Source organism: Tenebrio molitor, unplaced genomic scaffold (genome assembly GCF_963966145.1).
Source record: "Tenebrio molitor unplaced genomic scaffold, icTenMoli1.1 SCAFFOLD_552, whole genome shotgun sequence".
NCBI lineage: Eukaryota > Metazoa > Arthropoda > Insecta > Coleoptera > Tenebrionidae > Tenebrio > Tenebrio molitor.
In genome coordinates this window covers 14,350-21,249 of record NW_027184166.1, presented here as the reverse complement: position 1 = coordinate 21,249, position 6,900 = coordinate 14,350, and the positions used below count along the sequence as shown (strand labels likewise).

At 45.5% G+C, this 6,900-nt stretch overlaps 1 non-coding gene across 1 annotated transcript; it reads left to right on the top strand.

The window, feature by feature from the left end:
* The first annotated feature begins 6,780 nt into the window (after nt 1-6,780).
* On the top strand, nt 6,781-6,900 carry LOC138140896 (5S ribosomal RNA). Its single transcript, XR_011162807.1, has one exon. It is a non-coding gene; the product is annotated as a 5S ribosomal RNA (ribosomal RNA).

The following is a 6,900-nucleotide window of genomic DNA, read 5'->3' as shown; positions in this document are numbered from 1 at the left end:
CGCATTTTTAATCTAAAATTAACAAAACTTGAATGGATCGGGATTATCACACTTCTGAATTGAAGTTTTCATTCGTTTAAAATATAATTGATAGTAATACGTAATGCGGATTGCCTAAACGTTGCTTCCATCACGTCAACATCACACATTCACGTTCGCCCGTAGAAATGGCGTGATGCACACGAAATCGATCCAAAAAGGCTCATAATATTTGTGTCACGCGAATCTACGTCGAAAACTAGAAAAAAAAAAAATTCAATTCGAATTTCAATAATCGAAACGATGCGTCGTCGATACTAAACGTAGGTAGTAACTAAAGTGTGATCGGGTGCGATAAAAGTGTCCGTCAATAATCATCATCCGACAATCATTTAATAGACGAACGCTAATTTTTGGCACTCACTCGGACGACAGAACCAGTCCAGACGGAAACCGGGGCGCGGGGTGGGTGGGTGGTTGTATGTCCGTGAATCTGTCCGGCGCGCGTCAACATTTCAGTTATCGTCGCGAGAGTTAAAACGAAAGGTGGTTAGTGTGAAAGTGACGTTTTTTCGTGGAGACACGTTACGAAGGGTGAGTACCTAATATAATATAAAACCAACCGAAAACCCACAATAGTGCCCCGGTTTATTATCGTGAATAGGTGTTTGGTAAATATTTTCTGTATTCCAACTAGCAAGTCTTTTATCAAAAAACTCCGGCAACATGGCTATTGTGGTATTGTTGATACCACCTAACTGAAGAACTTAGTTAATAACTAAGTCGACGATTTTATCGGGAAATTGAACGGAGAAACAAAAATAGCTCTTAGCGACAGTTGCCTGAAGTCGCAAATAACGGCGATTGACGAAATCACGTTTTTTTTATTTTAATTCCAATGAACAATACACAGGGTCACAATTATCTGTTATGTATTCTATAATGTTTTGCAAAGTAAATAATGTGAGTTGTCATGCGTAATATTAATTAGCTAAGTAATTTTTGCAAGTATTTTATGTCAGATATGCAATGTATAATAACGTAATGTTGCAAAGTATTTTAATTTTTATGCTAGGTAGAGATAATAACTCGACAATAACTCTTCTCTAATGAAAAAAAAAATAGAAAATGATTTAGGAACATAAAAAATCTCATTAAAACAGGAACAATTGAAATTAAAATAAACATAACATTCTGTACTAAAGTACAGTTTTGTTCACTCCTTTTTTCAAAGTCTTCTGTCCTCTCATTTGCACATACTGCTATTCCAAAACAGTGAAATTGTCTGTTTCAGGGAATCCTTAACGTTCCTTGCTAATGTCAACAACGTTTTCGATGAAACAAAGAGTCGGAAAAATGTCGGCTCATTGTATTCAATAACATACGCGACTACAAAACCATCTGTATCATTTGTAGGAATCGCGGTTTTTTCGATGAGAATTCGTTCTAATTTTTTCTTTCTTAAAAAAGCTAAGTAATTTTAATTTCACTAAAGATGAACATTTAGGCTATATGCTGGGTAATGCAAATCCATCAACCATCAACTAGGTTGTTCAGCAGATGTACGATTGTTTATTTGATTTCTTCTTCCGAAGAGTTGTATTCTGGCAAAATAGAAATTTATTCATAACATAACCTCAATCAACTAAATTATTTCGAATACAATAACCACATAACTACAAGTTGGATAGGCATGGGTGCAAAATACCGATAATGCATGAAACCTAATAATAATAATAATGACATAATAAAAGTTAATTAAAAATCGCTGTTTCACGTCTTTTTCTTTTTTGTTCGAGAGTTTTTGTGGTTCTGAAAAGAACCGTTTATAAATGTGTCGAAAACGAAAAACATCTATTTCGAACTGGTGTACTTGGTGACGGCTTTGGTACCTTCGGAGACGGCGTGCTTGGCCAACTCACCGGGCAACAACAGACGCACGGCAGTTTGAATTTCTCTGCTGGTGATCGTCGAACGTTTGTTGTAGTGTGCCAGACGGGAAGCTTCAGCGGCGATACGTTCGAAGATGTCGTTCACGAAACTGTTCATTATGCTCATAGCCTTACTAGAGATACCGGTGTCGGGATGGACTTGTTTCAACACCTTGTAGATGTAGATGGCATAGCTCTCCTTCCTCCTGCGCTTCTTTTTTTTGTCGCTCTTGGAAATGTTCTTCTGAGCTTTCCCGGCCTTCTTGGCTGCCTTACCACTTGTCTTCGGCGGCATTTTTTCAATTCAATTCGATTCAACAAACTCGCGAACTGCTCTGACTCGTGTGCGTGCGTTAACTTTGCACCACCACCTTTCTGATAGGTAGTGTGTTCACCAGAACCCCACCTGAAAACGGGCTCCCACCAATCGTCACGTCCTATTCTCCTATCACGGAGGCTATAAATTCGAAGCACAGCTACCAGCTTTTACAATCGACGAGTCCCGTCCGTCAGTTTTATTACTTCTCGTGGTGTCTAACGAACGAACTTAAAATGTCAGGTCGCGGTAAAGGAGGTAAAGTGAAGGGAAAAGCGAAATCCCGTTCGAGCCGTGCCGGTCTCCAGTTTCCGGTGGGTAGGATACATCGTCTTCTCAGAAAAGGAAATTACGCGGAACGCGTCGGTGCAGGAGCTCCCGTCTATTTGGCCGCCGTCATGGAGTACTTAGCCGCCGAAGTTCTAGAATTGGCAGGAAACGCTGCCCGTGACAACAAGAAGACACGTATTATACCGCGTCATCTGCAGCTGGCCATCAGAAACGACGAGGAATTGAACAAACTCCTGTCCGGAGTTACGATCGCCCAAGGCGGTGTCTTACCCAACATTCAGGCCGTACTTTTACCCAAAAAAACCGAGAAGAAACCTTAAACGAACGATCGATCCATCTCCGTGGCGAAAACTCAAAATATCGGCCCTTCTCAGGGCCACTATAGCTTTTTTTTTTCGTAAAATGACCGATGCATCTTTTCTTTTTGTATTATTATCATTTACGACTGCAATGCCAAAAGAGAAGCAAGGGGTGTTTACGATCTTGGTACATTTATCAGGTAGTCAGTTAGTAATAATTGTCCGTTGTTTCTCGAAAGAACATCATGTTTCTTTTTTTTCCTCTTATTTTTATTTTGTGGTTCTGAAAAGAACCGATTTTGTATTTCGTATTTTATTCTGGTTTTCTCGAACGGTGAAGAGCGCCAGGAAATTAACCTCCGAAACCGTAGAGGGTGCGTCCTTGACGTTTCAAAGCGTAGACGACGTCCATCGCTGTCACGGTTTTACGTTTGGCGTGTTCCGTGTAGGTGACGGCATCTCGGATGACATTTTCCAAGAACACTTTCAGGACTCCGCGAGTTTCTTCGTAGATCAAACCGGAAATACGTTTCACGCCGCCACGACGAGCCAATCTTCTGATAGCGGGTTTCGTGATGCCCTGGATGTTGTCACGCAGGACTTTGCGATGACGCTTCGCTCCTCCTTTTCCCAATCCTTTGCCTCCTTTACCGCGACCGGTCATCTTTTCAGATTATTTCAACTGACACAAAATACCTGCACACCTCGTCCCTAGGAAGTCAACTACCGCAAAATTTCAACTAACGGAGCCTTATATAGATTCAACGGTTCACCATCGACCAATCGACGAAGTCAGCCGTTGACTTTGTTCACGTATAAAAGTACAATTTAATATGGCGGAATTTTTAGTACCCGTTTACCTTTCGACGCGTGCACGTCTAACGATCGTCAGAGTCGATTTTAATAATTGTCAGTTTTGTTTTTCATTCGTTTCATTCGAAATGGCCAGGACCAAGCAGACCGCACGCAAGTCCACCGGAGGAAAAGCCCCCAGGAAACAACTGGCTACCAAAGCGGCCAGGAAAAGCGCTCCCGCCACTGGCGGCGTCAAGAAGCCCCACCGTTACAGACCTGGTACCGTGGCTCTGCGTGAGATCCGTCGTTACCAGAAAAGTACCGAGTTGCTCATCCGCAAGCTTCCCTTTCAACGTTTGGTGAGGGAGATCGCTCAGGATTTCAAAACCGATTTGCGCTTCCAAAGCTCCGCCGTGATGGCCCTCCAGGAAGCGAGCGAAGCTTACTTGGTCGGTCTGTTCGAGGACACGAATTTGTGCGCCATCCACGCCAAACGTGTAACCATCATGCCAAAGGACATCCAACTTGCCAGACGTATTCGGGGTGAACGCGCTTAAATTTTTCCACATCGTGTTTCGGAAGAACAACACGAAACACGAATTTTATAACAAAAAAATCGGTTCTTTTCAGAACCTCAAACTTTACAGGCAAAAAAAAAAATATATCGCCCTTCAACCGGAAATGAATAAAATAAAAATGTCAATAATCGGTCGGTCCTCTCGATTCGGGTTGGGTTGCGGTCGTTCGTAAAATTTTATTGCATCCTGTCATCACCTACCTGCCAGCTGATGCTATCTATTTTATTTGGTTTCGCCGTAAGGATAGTTTTATTTCTTTTTTTCGTCGTAGATTATCGTGTGGCCCTGAAAAGGGCCATTTGTGCGTGCCCCGTTGCCGGTAGTACGATGATGACGTCGGAACGAGGCACAGCCGAACGAACATGAGTCGAGTATCCATCCACGTTTCTCACTTTTTCCTCTTCGGCGAAGCGGCCTTTTTCACCTTGACAGGAATGGCTTTGGCTGTCTTGGGTTTGGGTGCTTTGGGTTTTTTAGTCGGACCAGCCTTGTTAGATTTCTTCGCTTTGGAAGGCGATCGGGGTTTCGGGGCGGCTCTAGTTTTCTTTTCTGCCGAGGAGGCGGCCGATTTCTTGGCTTTCGCTGCGGCGGCGGAGGCAGCGACGGCGCTCTTCTTTTCGGCAGCAGTCTTCTTCGCTTTGGGGGAGGCTTGTTTTTTGGCTGTCTTCGAGGAAGCCTTGTCGGAAGTCGTCGCGACGGCGGTACGTTTGGCGGATGATTTTTTCGTCTTGGATGCGGCGGACGAAGCGGGTTTCCTCTTGTCGGAGGCGGAGGCGACTTTGGCACCACCGGAGGTGGACGAGGCGAGCTTGAACGAACCCGACGCGCCCTTACCTTTCGTCTGAACCAGAGATCCCGACGCCACGGCGCCTTTCAGATATTTCTTGATGAAAGGGGCGACCTTTTCGGCGTCGACTTTGTAATTTGCGGCGACGAACTTCTTGATGGCCTGAAGAGACGATCCTCCGCGTTCCTTGAGTCCCTTGATGGCGTTGTTTACCATCTCGGATGTCGGAGGATGGGACGGTTTCGCCCTGGGATTTTTCGCTTTTTTCTCTTTCTTCGCGTGGGATTGAGGGGTGGCAGCGGAACCGGTGGTGACCGATGATGCTGTTTGATTTTCGACGTCGGCCATCTTTCACGTTAAAACGTTAAAAGTTAATAATAATTATTGAAAAAACACTTGCTCACACACGTACACTTCGAGCACCTCGTGAACGAGAATTGAACAAAAAAATTTTCTAAGTCTTTATAAAATAGTCGCCACTGCGGACGGAAGACTGAACGCGCACCGCGTCCGCCGTCGAAGAAATTGCAGGCCTCGGAATCGTTGCCCGCGTGATGGCATCGTCCTCTTTCCTCGATCACCATCGCCACCGTGTGATCAAGCTGGCCGAACTCGGTTTCCGAAGTTTCCCTGGAGATAGCGAAGTTCGTCTCGGAACGTCGGTGGGTTTCGAATCAGGTACACGCCCCTCCAACCACCAGCCCTAAATCCGGGTCGTCACGGTTTCGATTCGGGACCGACGGTTTACGTCGGCGGTGCGGGGTAGACGCGTCGATTCCGGGAATCCATATTTCGTTCGCCGAAATATTGGTCCATCTCTTCCCGGAATACCGCGCCACCTTCTCGATTTTACGACATCTTCGCGTCGCCAAACGCTTCCGAAACGGTCGAAGCACAGAAAGGACCTGGTGTTCGAACCGAGGCAATTCCGACAACAGGATGCCGCGAACCGCCTCTCCGACGTTCAGGTCGATCGTTTTCGGCGGAAGTTGAAACGGGACGAGTCGACGACGGGTCCCGTTGCCGTCCGGACCCTTCGGGACGGCCGAAAGTCCGTCGAGAGGATCATCCGAAAGGAGACGGTCTTCATCGTCCGACCGATGCCGCACCTACGAGTTTTCCGATATTTTCTTCGACGGATCTTCAGGTTTTCTTCCTTTCTTCCGTCTTTCTCTCTTCGTAATTTCGTGTCCGACCTGCGTCGTCCGAAGTCGGGGTGAAGATCGAAGAAAAAACGCCAAAAATAACAACTCGTCAGCCACGCACACCGCGTTCGAATGTCTAACGGTCCAACTTGGATTTTCGAAGATCGCCGAATCCGAGGGACGATAAATAATAATAATAATAATAATAATGGTAATAAATAATAATGTTAATAATAATAATAATGATATGATGATTATAACGATAATTATTATAGATAGGTAAATAGAAACACAGGTCTCCTCTCGAAAATCGGAACTTCCTGATATTACTTACATATTTCGGTCGATCCAAATGTGGGAATCTCGTCGTCGTCGGAGCAAGCAGCGCGGTAGGTGGGGTGAAATTCTGGATTTTCCACCGCCGCCGGCGGTCGAAAAATGTGCGACGCGGGAGATCGCCAGTCCGTCTAGTAGTCTCTCTTGTCGTTAGAGCGTGACGTGGTGGTTGTTGTGGGATTTCCCGTTAGTTCGGTCCGACGTCGGTCGTCAGAGGGTAAGTGCATACGGAAACGAAACGCATCGCGTTTTGATGTTCATATTCGTGCATCGGAATGTTAAAAGCAATATATTTTACACCAACGATCACACCTAAACACCACGGCAACGGCCATACCACGTTGAAAAGCACCGGTTCTCGTCCGATCACCGAAGTTAAGCAACGTCGGGCGCGGTCAGTACTTGGATGGGTGACCGCTTGGGAACACCGCGTGCCGTTGCCC